Here is a 19,856-nt window from a genome sequence, read left to right as displayed (position 1 = left end):
CTCCTCGATTCTCTTGGTATTACTCCTCGATTCTAGTAGTATAACTCAGCGATTCTCGTGGTATAACTCCTCGATTCTAGTGGTATAACTCCTCGATTCTAGTGGTATAACTCCTCGATTCTAGTGGTATAACTCCTCGATTCTAGTGGTATAACTCCTCGATTCTAGTGGTATAACTCCTCGATTCTAGTGGTATAACTCCTCGATTCTAGTGGTATAACTCCTCGATTCTAGTGGTATAACTCCTCGATTCTAGTGGTATAACTCTGCGATTCTCATGGTATAACTCCTCGATTCTAGTGGTATAACTCCTCGATTCTAGTGGTATAACTCCTCGATTCTAGTGGTATAACTCCTCGATTCTAGTGGTATAACTCCTCGATTCTAGTAGTATAACTCTGCGATTCTCGTGGTATAACTCCTCGATTCTAGTGGTATAACTTCTCGATTCTAGTGGTATAACTTCTCGATTCTAGTGGTATAACTCCTCGATTCTAGTGGTATAACTTCTCGATTCTAGTGGTATAACTCCTCGATTCTAGTGGTATAACTTCTCGATTCTAGTGGTATAACTCGGCGATTCTCGTGGTATAACTCCTCGATTCTCGTGGTATAACTTCTCGATTCTAGTAGTATAACTCTGCGATTCTCGTGGTATAACTCCTCGATTCTAGTGGTATAACTCCTCGATTCTAGTGGTATAACTTCTCGATTCTAGTGGTATAACTCCTCGATTCTAGTGGTATAACTCCTCGATTCTAGTGGTATAACTCCTCGATTCTAGTGGTATAACTTCTCGATTCTAGTGGTATAACTCGGCGATTCTCGTGGTATAACTCCTCGATTCTAGTGGTATAACTTCTCGATTCTAGTAGTATAACTCTGCGATTCTCGTGGTATAACTCCTCGATTCTAGTGGTATAACTCCTCGATTCTAGTGGTATAACTCTTCGATTCTCGTGGTATAACTCCTCGATTCTAGTGGTATAACTCCTCGATTCTAGTGGTATAACTCCTCGATTCTAGTGGTATAACTCTGTGATTCTCGTGGTATAACTCTGCGATTCTAGTGGTATAACTCCTCGATTCTAGTAGTATAACTCTGCGATTCTGCTGGTATAACTCTGCGATTCTCGTGGTATAACTCTGTGATTCTTGTGGTATTACTCCTCGATTCTCGTGGTATAACTCTTCGATTCTCGTGGTATAACTTCTTGATTCTAGTGGTATAACTCTTCGATTCTAGTGGTATAACTCTTTGATTCTCGTGGTATAACTCTGCGATTCTCGTAGTATAACTCTGCGATTCTCGTGGTATAACTCTTCGATTCTCGTGGTATAACTCTTCAATTCTCGTAGTATAACTCTTCAAATCTCGTAGTATAACTCTACGATTCTGTTTCTTATCTTAAACACTGGCATATATATGGGAAAAGATGTCAACATGATCATTTATCTACTTTTTATAAAGCACTGAAATGCTTTGTTAGTACAGAGCATCGAAACATGTTTGGTCTTTTGATGCCAAGTATCTCTACACATGCATACTTGATACTTGGGTTTTTATGAGAATAAAACTGCCAAGTAGTGATGCAATACTAAAAACTTTAGATTTGGGATATATACTGTTGTCATTGTTTTGTTTGTTAGAATGTTCTTATAATTGTTTTTATTAAAAAAAGGATAGTTCAGGAACTGATAAGGAAGGGGAGGTATCTTATCAGTACCGGTAACCAAAAAATGTTCATTGATATCCAGCCGTGGTCTTGAGTTTGTGCTGTAGCAAATAAAAGTGTAGCTGCAAGTTGTTCACTTGAGATTTTGCAGTTCTAGTCTTCATGGACTCCATCCTGCTGGATCGCGACCCTCCGGTGCCGTTCCTCTCCTCCATTAGACCAACCTCCAGTCACCCCGAGAGAGAAAGTGGAACGACTGCTTTCCTTGAAATGAGCTTGACATGCACGGAGCTAAATTGAGCAGCGGCTCATCAGTCATTTCTCTGAACTTTCTGTGGGATCAATGAATCTCTCATTAACTTCCATCTGGTACTTACTCATGACCAGATGGCCACAGTAAGTTGTGGCTTTGCTGGAAGACTTTGAAGAAACATGTTTGCTTAAGTGAGACATGTACAACTGATAAGTTTTCTCTGATTAAATCCCTTGCACCTCCTCTTGGTTTTCCATGGTAACGAGTCCTTGCATCGTGACTGAACCAATAGACTCAGAACTTCTCTCAGGTTTCTCTCAAATAGATTTATTGACATTTTTGCACAAAGAAAAACATGAAACTTAATTAACAGCTCAGCAAGAACCTAAGCATGGGCAGTATTTGGTGGTAGATGAAAATGTATATTTTTATCCAAAGAAGAAGCAATTATTTCATAATAAAAAATGTTTAAATGCATAAGCTAGCATAGATCCATCAAACTTTTACTGCTTATCCAAGGTTGGGTCACCAGGACTCATCTTCCCAGAAACCTCTTTCGGCTCTACTGACAGAATAGAAAACGACATTCCCAGCTCGACATTCCTCAAACACCTCCTGAAGAAAAGAGACCTCCTAAAAGTCACCTCAACATGCTTCTCACAAGGAGCAGCAATTCCAATTTGAGTCTCTCCTGAATGACTGAGCTCCTCTTTTTGACTTTCTCCCTCATGACAGGCAGATACAGATGTGGAGTTGAAATTTTTAGAACATTCCTATCAGGTCTTGTTCTTCTGTCGACTGCTGTAATGTGAGTGGAACCCTAATTTCCCAAAGGAACCTTTCTAAGGGATTAATAAAGTTGTATATATTCAAGAGGAAAACGAATTAATTACTTCCACACAACCACAACATAGTGATTTTCTTTTTTTGTTGTTGTTGTAGCAATTGCCAGAGCAGCGTTTAACCTTCCAGCACTGGCACGACTATAGCATCATTATTTGAATACTCCCAAGAATTGTAATAAAAGATTAATGTGGGGAACTTATCCAAGTATGTTGTATCCTCCAGCTCCTTCCCATATTCTCAAAACTTTACAAACACAGTAGATAATGTGTCCTGTTGATTTTGTATGTTCCTAAATATTAGTTAAACAATCTGACTTACGCAATATTGTTGTTCCATCCAACAGTAACACCAGGCAGCATGTGAAACATTTGAACATGTTTCTCCAGCATAAGATCTCCATCTACTGTCGATCTCCTCCCTCCGAGTAAAGGAGGTGCTCGTGCCATCTGTTGGTGGAGGTACCTAGAGAAATGCTCTAATACGTCTAATATTAGCTGTGTGTTTTTTTTCCCCTCCAGCATACATCCCACAGTGGCTGTATCTGGGGGGGGCGGTGGGACCATCTGGTGGTTCGTTTCAGGACTTGTACGACAGGAGGGGCTGGAGGCAGGAGCTGGACCACGGTCCAGCCCCTATAGCTGCTTCACACACTAACACTAGCTCTTGTATTATTATTGCTTCCTACGATAATAGGATTATTGCTGTTTGTATCTACAAAATAAAATGGTTATTTTGACTTGTGGAGATAAAATATTTATAACTATACAATATTGCTTCTAGACAGTGTTTCTAAGTGCATTGGAGGGAACTTTTTATTTTAACTAATTAAAAAAGGGACTTGGGGGTTTTTCAATTCATTTGTCCTTTTGTGTTTCTTTTTCCCCCCACAGTAAGAAACTATGGCTTCACTTTTGTCTAATGTTTTAATTTTACACATACATATAGGGAATCTGTGTTTGTCATCATCTGTTCTTGTTTGTTACCAAAATGACCCAAATGAGAAAAATGTGAAATGTTGAAGAAAAAGCTTTTATTATTATAACTTTCATGACAAAAAATGTTTTATGGTTGCTTTTAATGGAATTAAGGACTTGTAGTAATGTAGTAGTGCTGACATCCCTTGTTGTTAAGACCCTGCATTTTGTTTGTTCTGAGCCAAATTATCCAACCATGACGTTTGTTTTATCTTTAAATCTTCTAGAAATTCGTTTTAATTGAGCTTCTTTGCAGAGGTTTGCTTTAGCTCAGTGACTTTCTGCCATCAATCAAGTATATTAAAAGTAAACGTGTCGAGATTTTCACCAACATCGCATGTTTTATTTAGTTTTCTTTACGTTCTGCACTAAGATTCAAGCACGAGATGATTCTACACGTCAATCATGTTTCCTAATGAATTCCTTGTGCCGTGAACAAGGTTTTCGGGCGATTGTGACCGCGTCTCCCGAGTCTCCGGGATTCAAACATGCGATGTTTCAGAGCACACATCGCTTCATCTGCCTCTGCAACGTTTTGTGTTTTCATGTCAGAGCAGAAACTCCCGGCGCAGCCTTTACCCCGACAATGCCAGTTCCAGCGGGATGAAATTAAAATGTGGGAGTGTTTTGAATGTGTGTGGAGACAAAGTGGTCCCAGAGCAGCCTCCAGCGCTGGCAGCCAGGCCGTTTGAACACAGCCCGGCGTCTGCAGGGCGAACACGTTCATTCATGTAGAAGCCAGTCCAAGACTTAATTGCAGTTTACCCCTCCACCCTCTCCAAGATGAATCTTTCATTTCCATTTAGATGCATTATTTGGATCCGAACGCACAACAGAAAAGTATGTTTTTATGTGGATGTGGTGGAAGAGGGTTGAAGGGGTTCTAGCAGAGAGGGTTTTGCCTCAGACTTATTGTTGTGGTCGGGTCGATGCAGGTGGGTCTGACCTTGAATGGACCAAGCTGGCAGGCTAAGACTTGTGCGTCGCTATTATTATCAAGGTTGTTTATGGGAAGGTGTAGAAGTTGCAGGTGCACCATTGGCTTGTTTTGTCTTGTTTTGTCAGAAAATTCTTCAACCCGATAAAAAAAATAATATTAACGTTTGTAACACATTGGACTGTTAATGATCCACCAGGTGTATGTATAACATTAATGATGCCTGTTTGATTCTTATGTTTATTTTTTAAATGAAAAACCAATCCATGGTCCAGATATACTCTGTTTCTGAAGCAGAAAGTTGTTATCAAAACATGATTATATGTCAACGGTGTTGACAATTATTTCTAATTAACCTCCATGACCACAGACTCCAGCTTATAATACATATTTGTCTTGTACTTTTGTGAGGTACACACTAGAGCTGATGCAAACAACCAGACAGACAGAAATCCAAACATGTTTAATCACAATAGTTCATATCAATGTCCAAAGGAAACTCAAAGCACACCACAAGTCAGGCAAAAAAAACACGAGGAGACATGGAGTGACGATTATAATCTGGCGCCTGTTGCTGCAGGAGAGGTGGCTTCAAGTTTGAAAGCTGAGGTAGTGATTGTCTGATGAGGAAGGAAGTAGAAAAGACCTACAAAACAAGTTTCAAAATAAAATCATGAGACAAGACATGACAACTTTACCATTTTCACCAATTTCTATTTTATTTAGACTTGTAGTACAGAAGAATTAGCTCGCTAGAAAAAATCCTGATAAACAACTGAGAGTAGAAGATGGAATCTCTGTTGGTTTTTATGTTTTTAAATTGTTTTTTATTTTAAATGTCTAGTGAATTTGGTTCGCCTTATTGGATGATAAAATTGACTTTATGAGCCAGATTTTAACGCTGAGTTTGATACATGCAGTCAATAATCTTTTTTCTTTCTAAAAACAAGTGGGTGCACGTTATCTCTGACATTGGTGCACAGGGTCTCTTTGTACCACTGCCTCACATCAAAAAGGATGCTGGTCCTTCCTGTTTCCATGGTTTCATTAGGGCTTGTGGAAGTTTGGGAGTTGAAAGGGACAGATGAAGAGGGACAGTTACCATTGTGTTTTATTGTACATCCATTGACAACAAGATAGAATCCTGGTTAAATGTCAGTCGTGGAGTTAATTAGTTAGTTTGTGATTCTGATTACAGCTGGAGGAGTGAAGCATATTTTTCACAGAGACTTCAGACTGGAAGAACTTTAATATATACTGTATATATATATATATATATATATATATATTATAAAGAATGGATGAAGGAATTATCTACTGCTTATATCTGAGTGATATTTCATGAAAGTATGTTTGCATACTTTGAACTTTGTGTTGTATATTATTAAAGCAGCTAGTACGTGTATTGTTTAGTTTAAAAAAGGCTTTTCATTACATAAAAACATGTGACCTTTTTCAAAACATTTTCTCTCTCTATTTATGTGTAACTGCAGTCTCAAGGGCCACATTACCCTTGCACTGTATGTATGTGGCCCCTCGAGGTCAGACCGAAACAACTATGAATATAAGTTAAGTTTAAATGTTATATTTCTTAAATTTTCAGTTTTTGTTATGAGTCAAAATTATTAAAAGGATATTTAATATTGAGCATGACTTGTCTTTCACATACTGTAGATATTTTATGGTGTATACTAAAATAAAATGTAAATTAAATAACAAATATCTACTATTTATACGCCAACAATACTAAAATGCATATATTTTAAATACAATCCAATCAGTCAATTTTAATTATCTGTTAAGTTGCTCTGACAGAAGCTGCTTTTTCATTGGTGTCTTCCATTCCTTTCACAGTGTTGCTGAGATTTCGTACTTTAATCTGATAAAATGGCTGCTTCATGAAGCTTCATAAGCACCGCTGTCTGATACAGTTAAGGACGACTAGACAAAATACATACTCGCATACAAGGACATGCTTTGAGTCTTTGATTTTCACCTTGTGAATGATAATTTCGTCAATGTTTGACGCGGCATATACAATTATCGTCTGCTCTCTTCAGAATGTGTTGAAACACACACTTGAAGAAGCACCACAGCAACATTTCCTGAATGCGGTTGTCGATAGAAAGCTTGTTTTCCAGTGAAATGGAGTCTGTTGGTATCGAACCCATCGTCGTCTTGAGTGACTGCCGCAGTCCTCCTCAGTAAGGAGATATCTAATCCAAACCATTAGGACAACGCCCCACAGAGAACACTTCTGCACCCACCTAATTAAATATTTACCAGTTAGCATTTTGTCAGTGGAAGAAATGGGCAACTCGGAGGTTTGTGTGTATAAATGTGGAAATTGAACTCCAGGGAAAGTTACGAGACGCTGGAGTTCAGCAGGAGAACTTGTTGTTTGCCAAGATGATGTCGGGATTTCTTAGAACATCACACCAGATTTTGTTGAGGCGGAAGTCCTTGAAGAGCGTTCAAGGTCACTGATCTCTAGTTGCTAAATCAGGGCAGCCATACGTCGTCTTTTACACAGCGTGTCACCTTTTTTGGGGGGGTGTCCTATCCGGGCGGGGGATTTTAAAATCTTTCAAACGTCCAGGGTTTTGAGTTTATCTTCGCATCTTTACATTTATTGTAAAGCAGTTATTGTCGATGAAACACAAATGCACTTTCATAGACAAAATGCGAAAAAAAAAAAAGTACAGTTGTTTTCGCCAGGGTTGTAAAAAAGCTTTCCTTTTTTTTTTGTTCATTGTTTAGGCATGTTTTTCTTTTCATAAGCCACAATTAGACATTATTTACAAACATAAAAAAAAGACTACCTCTTTTTCTTCGTTTTTGTTTGAACATGGTTTATATTCTTGTTTAAATTGCATGAGATTACTTCAAAGAATGTATGACCTCAGTTTCTCTAAGATTTTCTTGAGGAGTGGTATTAGATCAGGGCTGGGAAATTACATTTCCTCAGTAGCCACAATATATACTGGGTTTGTTTTTAGAGGCAGTCCAGCCAAAAGAGAGGTGGGAAGAGCCAGAGAACAAGGAAGAGAGGAAAAACTTTTAAAGCAAGAAAAATATTGAAAAAAATGAATTTAGTATTTATAAACATCTAGTGAAAATTATAACCTCAATATTTACTCAAATTAAAGAACCTTAGAACCTAAGAAAGTTGAAGGTGACCCAAATGTGTTTGTGGTATCCCTTAAACATATATATTTATAAAGAACTATAGCATTACACACTTTTATTGTTGAAATGTTACGATATAAATAGTGTTTATAAAGTCAAGTCTATTCTCCAAACGACCTGATTATGTGCCTTTTTTGGAGTTCTGAGTACGCATTTAACTGAGTAAGAAGCACTTAAAGCCACTTTATTGGACCCAAATGTTTTAGACAAATCAACACCATGCAGTTTTGTCGTCTTTTGGAGATTCGTTTATCATCCCATGGTTGTCAATCAAAGGTTTAAATCTGTGTGAATCTGCACAACTTCATCCCGTCGCCACCTGCTGTCCTGGAAAGTAACTTTTCCAACAACATGGGAATTCTTCTGCCAACTTTGTCCAAAGCGAAAACTGTCTTGAACGACCAGTCGACACGAGGACTGTTCCTGGACTGGACGGTTCCTGCTGGAGCGTTTCGTTTGCCACGCACTCTCCTCAAACGAACACAATGAGTCTCGTTGTCATCAGTGTGAGCAGCAGCTGTGAACGGATCAATCGCAGTAATTCAATCACCGGGTGTCTGACAGCGAGTTTCACTGGAGAAATAGGGAAGGTGCTCAGGAATTTGGGAGGATCTTTGTTAATGATCGACGTCGACCTTCTCTGAGTGAATTCCGTTCGCTTTATCGATTTCTTTGTCTAAAGAGATTGTGAGGATGTGGGTTTCTGATGGATGCGAACGTATGAAAAAGCGGTTCTACTATAGATAAAATAGGTGATCATGTCATTTAGAAGTGAAGAAAATAAGTCTGTAATAATGAGTGTAGTCGGTTGTTTGTCAGTCTGGTGTTTGCTTGTTTAAGATGAAACCTCATTGGTTAAACTGTACTTGCTTGATCGGTCAGAACAAAACCCTTTTGAAGACCGGTTTGGAGACCCCTGCTCTTCACCGTCTCCGTAATGGTACAGAATTGCAAAGTTAACTTTAGAATGAGCAGCTTGTAACTTCTATCGAGTTTAAAATCCACAAGCATCACTTTGCACGTCGGTTCAAATACTTATTAAAAGGTTGAGCGTTCTATGTGCTACGGCAAACTTTTGCCCTTTTTTTCAGAGCCAAAAACAAAGATAAAAACTGATAACTTATAGATGTCTCTTATTTATATATATATATATATATATATATATATATATTCAGCTATTGTCTATTTCCATTTCGACTCCAAATATCCAAAATAAAGATTTATTTTTTGGTTATTTTCAATTGTCTTTTTTCCCAGGGTTTAATTTCTGCTAAAACGATATGGAAAAATACGTATATTTTCTTCTTTTTTTTTTTTTTAAACCATTCAAATGATATAGAATGAAGACATTTCTTTCTTTTTTTACACTTTTAATATTTTTACCAACATTTATTTTTTGTTTTATGCTACTTTTTTTCCAAAAATAGTTCTTCAATACTTGTGTATTTTCACCTTAAAGCCTCATGCAACAGATTCTGTCTCTAATGTGACTCCATGATTCACTTTCAAACGCACCAGCAGCTCTTTCTCTCACACATAACCGCTGATGTATTGTCGTCTACATATAATTACCCATTCAGTCATTCACATACATTACTTGCACTGTTGTTTTTTGCTGTTGCACACGATAACAAATCTTTCAGGGAATCCATGCGTTCTGAAATCTAACAGGCCGAGTAATCGAATCATCCTGATCCTAAACAACACGGATGTCCCACCTGTCGGGGGTGAAAACATACATTCACTCTGGACTCTGATTTATGGCTCTGCAGCGACGGCGCCAGGTAGCTGGAGGGAGAAGGAATCCTAAATGTTGAACCCTCAGGCCTTTATTTACATCCCAGTCTGAAGAGACAGAAGATGAGCCACGTGCTCGGCATACTCAGCACAGATGATGTTCATACACTTTTGATGCCGTCGCATGAATTAAACATCGTTTTGGCGTCTCGCTGCTTAATATACGAGCCTCATAATTGTATCACAGAACTATTCTCTTACAGGCTCTGGAACGTTTACATCTGGTTTTATGAACGTGCGACGGTAAACATCACTTATTTTTATAGAGCTCGCTGCTCAAGGGCACCTCGGCTGAGGCAGGGACTGGAAAAGACTTTGACTCACTCCAGCTGTCCTTAAAAGCTTAGAGACAAATGAGGATTGTGTTGACTATTCATCCAAAGATTTCAGCGACACTGCAGCACGTCGTCGCTGCTGAAGTAGAAGTTTCCAATAGTTCTCACCACGAGTCCAGTGATGCCGACCTTGTCATGTTATCCTCTTTGTTCTCCGGGAATTAATGATGTTTTTATCAACTTTTTAATGATCTCCGATCGACGGCTTAAAGTCTGAAACCAGGTGAAACTTTTTAAACAAAGAAGGGCCTTTTTAATTGAGGATAAATTCTCTTGAAGTTTCAGGGTTGTTTGTCGATATGCAGCGAGGAAGAGAGGAGCCACCTGTCCAGGGTGTCCCTCCCTTCGCTCCATGTTGCTGTGATTGGCTCGTTCCTCTGTGATCCTGTCGTGGTGTCGAGCTAAACCAGACAAATAATTAGATTTTAAGCTGTGGACCACATCAAATGACTTGACTGGTGTAATTTGTCCCTCGATGCTTGAGTTTAATACCCGTTCTTAATATGTATGTGAGAGAAAAAATCTTTCTTTAAAGGTCTTGTATATAATGTTTAATAAATGCCTATCTATCTTTATCTTTACTTTATTTATGCGTTTTTTTTTCATCATGATAAAGGGTTAAAAACAGTTCATTGGATTAAATAATGCATGTTTAAAAGTCATCTTGAATATTGATATACAGGTTTTACATTATTTAAGAATGTCTTTGGAAAGTCAATCATGGAATAAGAACCCTATTTATTAAATATCTCTTTTTGTTTTAAATCAATCATTTCATTTACCTCATTTTTAAAATGATGCCCTTTTTTTTGTAACCAAAAGTTTACTTCCTTATGTAAACATAAAAAAAAAAAATTCAATAAGACCATGGCGTGGCGTTGTTTTGGCTTGACACAACTAAACCCTTGTAGGAGCCAAGGTATCATGGTAGTATCAGGATCAGACTAATTTCCAGTGTTTTTTGTGACGTCAGTACAGGATAAAAGAATGAAATAAGACAACACACGTAATATAAAAACAGAATCAAGCTCAAAGCTTGATGGATTAAAAGTATTGTTATTATTTTTTTATATTTCAAAGATTTGAATGTAACTTATTTATCCATTTTAAATATCAATTTTGGTTTTGTATCAATTTACCCACATTTTTATGACTCAACTGTTTCCTGTTCTTTGCATTTTTATTGGAGGTGATTTTTATTTGCTTGATGGGGAAAAAAACAAACACCTGGCTTAGTCACATAGTCGAAAATGATATCAATATGGATTTTTATCATCTTTTGTGGAGCATAATGTCAGTAAAATGTTAACTCGTAAAGAAAAAAAAAAAGAAAAAAATCGCGCTTTCTAACAAACGCACGCTGGAGTCGGAAACAGCCGAAGAGTAGCGGAGAGAGCCGAGTGCGCAGAGCGAGTGCTGAGGTCTCGTCAGAGGCTCGGTGTTGCTCACTCTGATACCGAGATCCTACGGGGACCAGCACTGACACTCGGCGGGGAATTTACCACAAAAAAAATAACCCTCCGCGCGGCGCGTGCACGGACTCACCTCTCCATCCCAGGAATAGTGCGAACTGCTGGAATTAGTTTTTCCAAGTGTCTGTCAATTTTTCAGACATTTTTTTTCTTTTTTTTCTTCCTCTTCTTCTTCTTCTCCTCCTGACCACACGTGAGTGATCGCTGGAGGCTGGAACATGGTGAGTTGAGAAGGTTCGTCCACTGATGTGAACATCCTGCAGCATCCACAGCTGCATCTGTCACCTGGAAAATATCGGGGTTCAATAAGTGTTTGTCAATATGATCATAGTGACCCCATGGACTCAGCATCAGTCCGTGGAAAATGTAAATATTCTGAATTGAAAAATAACTTTTATCATCAGTCAATTCAAATCTTGTAATTTAATTCCTTTTTTGAAGAGCTTTTCTCTTTTTTTTTTACATGGAATATTCCCTAAGTTAAGAAGTAATGCCTACATAACAACATACATTATTATTTGTACATTACTTGTGAAATGTCAAGTGGATATATGTGATTAAAACCGAATATTTACAACGACTATATTAATAATAATTAAAAAAAAATAGGTTTAAAGGGAAAAAAAAGCAAGAAGATCAGTAGATTTTTCCAAATGTAAAGTATGGTCTGACACGTTACATTTAAACGCACCACCACAGGGAGATGATGTCACCATGGTAACCATTCATACGCCAGGATTAATAAGTCCAGTTTTATGGACGACTTCTGCAGCTGTCTTTGCACCGCTGCCCCTGTTGTGATGGTGGGTGATCCCTCACATTAATTCTCAATCTCTGACGTGTTGTGTGTGTGTGTGTCATAGAGTGTGTGTGTGTGGCTTCGTTTTAATGACGTCTGCATGCATTGAATTGACATGAAAATGAAGGGCTCAGGCAGAGATGAAAAGCCTCTCACTGGTAAGATGTCCTTGGATAACTTTTTTTTGTAGAGAAATATCTGCAGCAAGATGGAGGGGAAAGTAGGTGTGATGTTTTAATTTTGTGGCTCCAATTGAACCCTTTCTGCTGACGGGTTGGTCCACGTAGTCTAAATTGTTCTGAGCTCTGCGTCAGTTTATGATCACAAAATTGCTTCTTTTTTTTTTTTTAATTGCGTTACCGGCAATTTATCACTTTAATCTGTTTTGCACAGACGCGCTCATAACCACGGGTGATGGGTGATGATAGCTTAATTTGTAAGAACAATATGAAAGCCCCCCCCCCCCCTCCCCGTTGGTGTTTATTGGTTTCCTCTGAAGGTCCTCGCCTGCAGGTGGAAGACCTTCACTTCTACACCAGCTTTACAGTGATTCAAAACTGCCCTCAAGCAATCCTCGAGTCAAGGTACAGAATAAACATCTTCATTATCACTGCCCTTTAAAATGAAATGGTACTTCATTAGAAACTGTGTTTTGCGTCAGAGAAGCAACAATGTTTTCACTGAAGACCTATGTTTGATCTTCTTGTACATCACATCCAGGTCAGATATTTTCTACTCATGCCTGGATCCAGATTACGTTTTATTTATTATCTAGTGTCCACTAGTGCAAACTCCAGATTATCCTGAAGTTGTTTGTTTTAATTTTGTCAAGTCTTTTCCTATAAAAAAAAAAACCCTGAGCAGCTTCAGCTCTGACTCTTCTAAGTCTGTCGTGTCAGAGCTACTGTCTCTGAACCAGGTGTTTGCCTCAACAATGCACCGGAGGGTAAAGAGTCGTCAAACCATAGCCTTGTAACCATAATAATAAGGGAATGACGCATGACTCAACATCTGTGAATGATGTATCAAAAAGTATGCCATGACGTTTTTAAATAATAAATTGTATTAAGTATAGTCGTAAAGATTTGTGGAAAAATAGTTGGAAAGAAACGTCCTAAATCCTTTATTACTATCTTTTTTTTATCATTTATTTTTTTAGATTTAATTCAGGTGATATTTTTTTCACAAAATTGTCATTTATGGTAAAATATTAAACTCTTTAAATGGGAAATAAATTTAAAAAAAAAAACTTGAAAAATAAAAAAAACTTTTAAAGGTTGAAATGGACTGAGAACAACCGACAAACATGGTTAGTTATTAGGAATGCCATCTTGTTTGTGTCACTTCTTCTTTAACAGCTTCACTCTGACTTCCACGTCACACAGGCTGCTGTGGTCACGCATCATAACAAGTCCTACTATTGTCCATTCTCACTCTTCTGCTGCTCTTCTATCACAGATCACCCCCATCCAGACCCCCTTGCCTGCACCCTCTTCTTCACCTCCTTTGATCTCTTTCCATTATCTGGATGACTGATCCCAAATACTTGAACTTGCCAGTTTCTACTCCCTGCAGCTCTTCTCTTCTTCCATCTCTAATACACTTGCTTACATCATCCTTCCTTCCAGCTTCTCCCTCTCCTCCAGCCAGCCGGAATCAAGCCTGCTTTGTTTATACAACAAGTCCCTTGGAGGTGGAAACTTCCGGGTAGTTATGACTTGTGATGACAAACCTCATAGCTTGACCAAGTGTTTTAAGTGGGCGGGGCTTAATCACATTTTCTAATGTAAATATTTCAATGAAAATAGAGTTTAGTATTAACACATGCTGATGATACAATAGAGTCCAAGATCTATTTAAAACACACTTACATCCAGTGGCGGGACGTGCATTTCACACATAGGTCTTCATTAGCGCACGTTTGAATGAATCCACCTCTAAATAACTACTTTAAGGTTCTTTATACACCACAGGGATCTGGCTGTGTTCTGTTATAGGTCAATAAGACATTTATCATCAAATTAAAATCAGTGCATTATATCAAAATATCACTCCCACTACAGTCTGTGTGGTTTCCATGGCCACGACACACACTAAAGCGACACAAACAAACAAGCACCACTATTGATCTCATAAAGCGCAACATTATTTAGAAAAAAATGCATTGACTCACATAGTTCATAGAGGAAATAAATCAATCATTTGAGGCTTGTGAAAGACTCGTCTCGGAGTTAGCATCACTTTCTTAACAATGTCCAGCTTTTCTTGAAATATCCTTCTTGAAAATTGCTTCGCAAGTATATCTGTGACCAGATCAAGCTCTTCAGCCATTGTGTGTTGAAAAACAAACGGTTAAATTAACTCAAATCATCGTTTCGGCTCCATGTAGCTGGTCTCAGTGCTATGCTAGGACATGAACGTGTCACTTGTTCAACTTGTTCAGCGTCGTTGCAGCTGTTAGAAGAGTAGCTTCTAAAGCGCTGACGTTGTGTCGCTAACTCGAATCTGATTGGTTAACACAATCCTTGGGCTGCCGTTGATTTCAATGGACAAAAGCCACTTCTGAAACGACTGAAGGCCTCGGGTAGAGTTCTTCTGGCAACATGTGACCGCTCAAATATGATTGGATGAAAGCTCTCACATGAACGTACAATCCTGGAAGCAGTGCAAGCAAGATAAAAGAAATGAAGAATAATTTCATACATATTTATGAAAAATAATCAATAAAAAAAAATGTTTAGGCCAGCAGAGAAGGCCTTGCTGGCCCTGGTTCCACCACTGCTTATATATACACATTTTTCAAACTTTACAACTAATAATTAGGCCCGAGAACTTGAAACCAAGACAATACCAACGAGTGACAGAGTACACAATACTGTCTAAAGACCAAGAGTGGTCCAGAGAACCACCACACTAGCCCATGAAGACTCCTCTATTATGTCGTCTCCATAGAAACCCCTAGCAAATAATCAGATCCCTGACATGGTCCTCCCCTCTCACTCCCGTCTCCCCGACAGCCTTTTCAATGTATCCTCGAACATTCTCCTCTCAAAGCTCGTTCAGCGGCGATGATCGTCCTCTCCACGACGGTCTTACAATCTGTTTGTAATGTCCTGATTGTGTCTGTGAAGTGTGCGGCGAAGATTGATCGTCGACGCCAGCCCGGGGAGAAAATGAGTCGCGTGGCGTTTAGTGGCCTGCTTGGTTTCAAATGATTTGAAGATGAAGGACAGTGGAGCATCATAGGAGCGTCTAATGGCTGCTACGTGATCACGTACAGCCGCAGTGTAACCAAGAGGACTGAGTCTTTTGTACTGGACTGACATGTTGTCTCGGGCCCGACGCGAGCTTTGATGCCCACACTTGCTGCGGAAATAATTAGCTGCTTAGGTGGTTTGAAGATATTGATGGAGCTTCCACGACTTTTGTTTAATGATTCACCGGGCGGAAAGAAAATAGTATTTTTTCCTTCTGCTTTTTGATATTGGACTGCCCAACTGTGTGCGACGCTCATAATTAGGCGTGAAGATGGGAGGAGGAGGCAACAGATGGAGGAGCGAGGTAGAAGGGGAGGAAGTGTTCCGGAAACTGTCTTGCCCGAGGAAAAGTGCAGCGAGTGTGTTCTCTTCTGCGTGTTAGGCAGCCACCTATGCATGGGAGGTTCACTTATCCTCGCGATGAAGTGACACGTACGACTACAGTCCTACCTTTTCCTCGGCAACAAGTTGTTCCGGCTTTGATCCGCCTCCGTCTCTCCTTCTAAGAAGAAGAGACGAGTACATGTTTGCTTGAACAAACTCTTATCGTGTCTCCTTGCACTTTATTTTCTTCCAACTGCGCTGTTGTGAAAGTGTGTTTCCCCTCTGGGGATGAATAAAGCCTTTCTATTCTATTCTATTCTATTCTGTCACAAACGTTCAATTGTTTCAGTGCATTATGGGTAGGGATCTTTGAGGTAGCATTTAAATGTGTGTATATGCCCAACGATTTTAACAAAAAATTTCCAAATGCTTTGATAAAGTAATACACACAATTTTTCTTCAGTCATCACGTTTCCGTAGCTGCTTTAACTTTTGTCAATTGTTCTGATGGTATAATTTTGTGGCTAAATTGTGTGTCAGATGGCGTGCACGAGGGGTTTGACAGTGTAACATCTGTGATTTTAGGACTTTTAGTTTGAGTGGTAGAACTAGGGCCTTGGTTCCTTAACAAAAACTGAGTCATTTTGTGAAAGTTTGTGAGGTAAGACTTTAAATGATTTGAAAACTTTTGCATGTAATGTTTTGCGTGAAATGGCCTTAAAGTAAAACAATCGCTGTGGCAGAAACCGACCTTGAGTCGTTCTAAAATTTTGAGTGAATATTCTTTATACAATTAGGCGCGTATTTGTGCTTATAATGGCTGCAAAGTTAAAGTTTCCAAATGGAAACCTGGAAACTTTCAGCGGAACTTTCCATGAAACTTCACATTTTTTGTACCAACTTTGCAACCTCGTAGCGGTGGCCTTGGACGACCAAACCATTTGAAACTTTATCTTAAAATTTGGGCAGCCTCAGTCTGCCCGTTCTGCCACAGTAACGTTCCATAAATCCTGACCTTTCGGCCTCGATAGCGATCTCCACCGACATTGGAGGTAACACTTTAGCCGTCTACCCCACCTTATTTGGGGTCAAGTAACGAGACTTACAATGACCCAATGCTTTTTTTTGTGACTCTTTCGCCCTCGATATCTTGATTTTAAACTTTGGTCTGCGGTGTTTTATTACAGTGAAAGCACCTATTCAAAAGCAGTCCTCCTCATTTACGTGTTGATGTCAAAGTTTCAAGGCTCTCATTACGGTGTGATTTGTCGGTTGTTGTTTTTTTAAAGCAAGATGGCCGACAAAGGCGATGATGTGCAGAATGTGTTGGCAATATCTTCCCCATTCCGTCAATCCTAAATGTTGGACATAGAGCAACAAGTACATTTTCTCAAAATAAGTTTTGATTTTGTGACTTTTGTCGCCAACATTGGGAAATGTCCTAGAAGTAGAAGTTGATTTTATTTGTTTGAAGAGTAATTAAAAAAGTAAATTGTCAAAACACAAGCAGGAAAAGCTTTTCTGATACATTGACATCTCTTCTTCTTCTTCTTCTTCTTCTTTGAGTTTGTTGGCAACTGCAGATAGATTTGAAGACTTGAGGACTTTCCAGTTGCTGTCTTGTAATCTAGAAACTGAGTGGTTTCACCACCATGTATTCAAAATCCTCCTGCAGACTTCCCTCTGCTCTTCCATTTCCTCGGCGATGTGTTTGAGTGATGTGCGGCGATGACGGCGGACAGAAGGATCTTTGTGTGGACCGGTTCCTCTCCTGCAGTGGAGTGTGGCTCTGGCTGGTTCCTCTCATCTCTGCCCACTGAGCTCCTGATAAACGGAGTGTAATTTCACGGATGAACAGGCATGAGAACATATGGGAGGAGAGCTGCTGGATGTAAATACATAGTGTTTGCAGTGAATGAATAAATATGAGACTTAAAAAACCCAGAGGGAGCTGGGATCGTTCTTGTTTACAGTCGGGGGGAGCTGGTTCTCAGGAATTCTTATGTACTCTAAAGGTTTTTTTAATAGAGATATCAGAGGATTCTACTTAGATCTACAACCTGGTGACACTTATTTATGTAGATGGAAGACAATGATCAGGTGTAAAAGTTAAAATCAATAAATATTGTTGCAATTATGAAAAGATTGATGAGTCAAGCATTTATTGACTGTGATTTGTTAAAAAAAAATGAGATAACTTCCTCAAAGCTTACTTGGAAATTGTATTTAAAATTAGTTATTTAAAAAAAGTTGTTTTACAAAATCCCTGAAGACAAAAGTGTCTCAGTGAAGTGTTAGAAGAAATCTTCTTTATTTTAACACTAATACATAACAACTCTCGAGTCTAATGACTCACATTTCTGACCTAAATCCCTTCTTTTTTTTTTAAATCTGGTCTGACGTTTATTGAATAATTATTCCACACTTGTATTTTAAATCAATGAATCTCATTACGCAATAGAACCGGATACATTAAAGCCTTTTCTCATTTCCTCAGCGCAACATTAAACTCTGCTCACCTCGTGGAAGCAGGTCTTGTTTTGTATAATTGTGTAATTAACCTTTTTGACTGTCACGTTGATGCACGTGCATTAATCTGACCTGGTCATGATAAACAGTACGAAAGACAAAAGTGAGCATTCGATAAATCAAACTACTAAAAAACTGTTATTTGCTATTATATTGAACTATTATTTACGATTCCATTGAGCTATTTATTTAAGTTAAAAGTGAATAATCAACCGTAAAACTGTGTTGAGTCGTATGTTCTCTGTGTGTTTGCTTGGGTTTACTCCAGATACTTCGGTTTCCTCCCACAGTCAAAAACAAACGGAGGTTTATTGAAAACCTCAATCGTCAATTGTCCTCCTAAGTAGCTGGGATTGTTGTTTAATTACAACCGACGGAAATGTCAAAGGGATTTACTTATTATTGGCCACAATAATGAACTGCAACAGTCAAACTCTTAAAGCCTCAGTGCAATTTGAATTATCAAATAAACATGATTACTATGTATCTGTGAGTAATTTATTTCCAGTCCCCGGAGAAAGAAAAACGGTTTATTAATTTCTGTTGTATTTATTGTATTGTATTAGGTCTTTTGTTTTCAGCAAAGCCTCTATGAAATTAAATTAGCCTGTGACTGTAGACAAGTCCAGATATTTATAGTTTACCCCAACCTTGTCCTGTAAAATGAGTAAAACACAAGTATATATGGGACCATCTATCACAGTGATACCAAGCCAATTCTCTTTTTAGTTTTTTGCTCATCCTGCTATTTTATTTGTGCTGTTTGTTGGTCCAAACAAAATAATGCTGGACATTGAGCTGGTCTGTGTTGCAAAACAGTTTGGGGCCCCCTGACACTTATTTGTGTATTTGTCATCATAGAATAAGAGCAAAAGGTCATTGTTGTGGAAAAAAAAACACGGTGAAATTGATGATCCATACTATTATCTTATTTAAAGTGCAGGATGAAGCAATAAATCTGTATATTTTATTCCTTTGACTAAAAAATAAGTGTGAATTTCAGTCAGATATTGATGCACTTTGAATTTGTGAATTCTCTCAATTCAGTGGAAGTTTGCTTTAATAATATGTTGGACGTCGTTGACTGATGGTTGTTGGATAAGATCGGAACCAATGGCAACTGAGAGCGACCAGGCCTGTCACGCTCTCCACATGAATCACGGACGCTTCATATCCGCTTGGTCTGCGTGTGTTTCTCACCGGCCAAATGAGATTATGATCACATCTTTGTTATCTGATTCCATGCCGAACGGAAAAGGTTCCGTGAAAGGAAACAGAGCCGATGCTCGGCACACGTTTGTTGTGTATGTGACAATATTTTACACACTTTGATCAGATTACAGACGTTATTGTTTCCTGCTGCAGTTCATCAACTGTCCAGAGCCAAAAACTGACTTTTTACTACTTTTACTACAGACTATTTTTTTTCTCCAACATTCCCTTATGAGTATATTGCAGATTAAATCCC

The sequence above is a fragment of the Callionymus lyra genome, chromosome 2, assembly GCF_982586985.1.
Source record: "Callionymus lyra chromosome 2, fCalLyr1.hap1.1, whole genome shotgun sequence".
Lineage (NCBI taxonomy): Eukaryota > Metazoa > Chordata > Actinopteri > Syngnathiformes > Callionymidae > Callionymus > Callionymus lyra.
Note: the sequence above shows the minus strand (reverse complement) of the source record.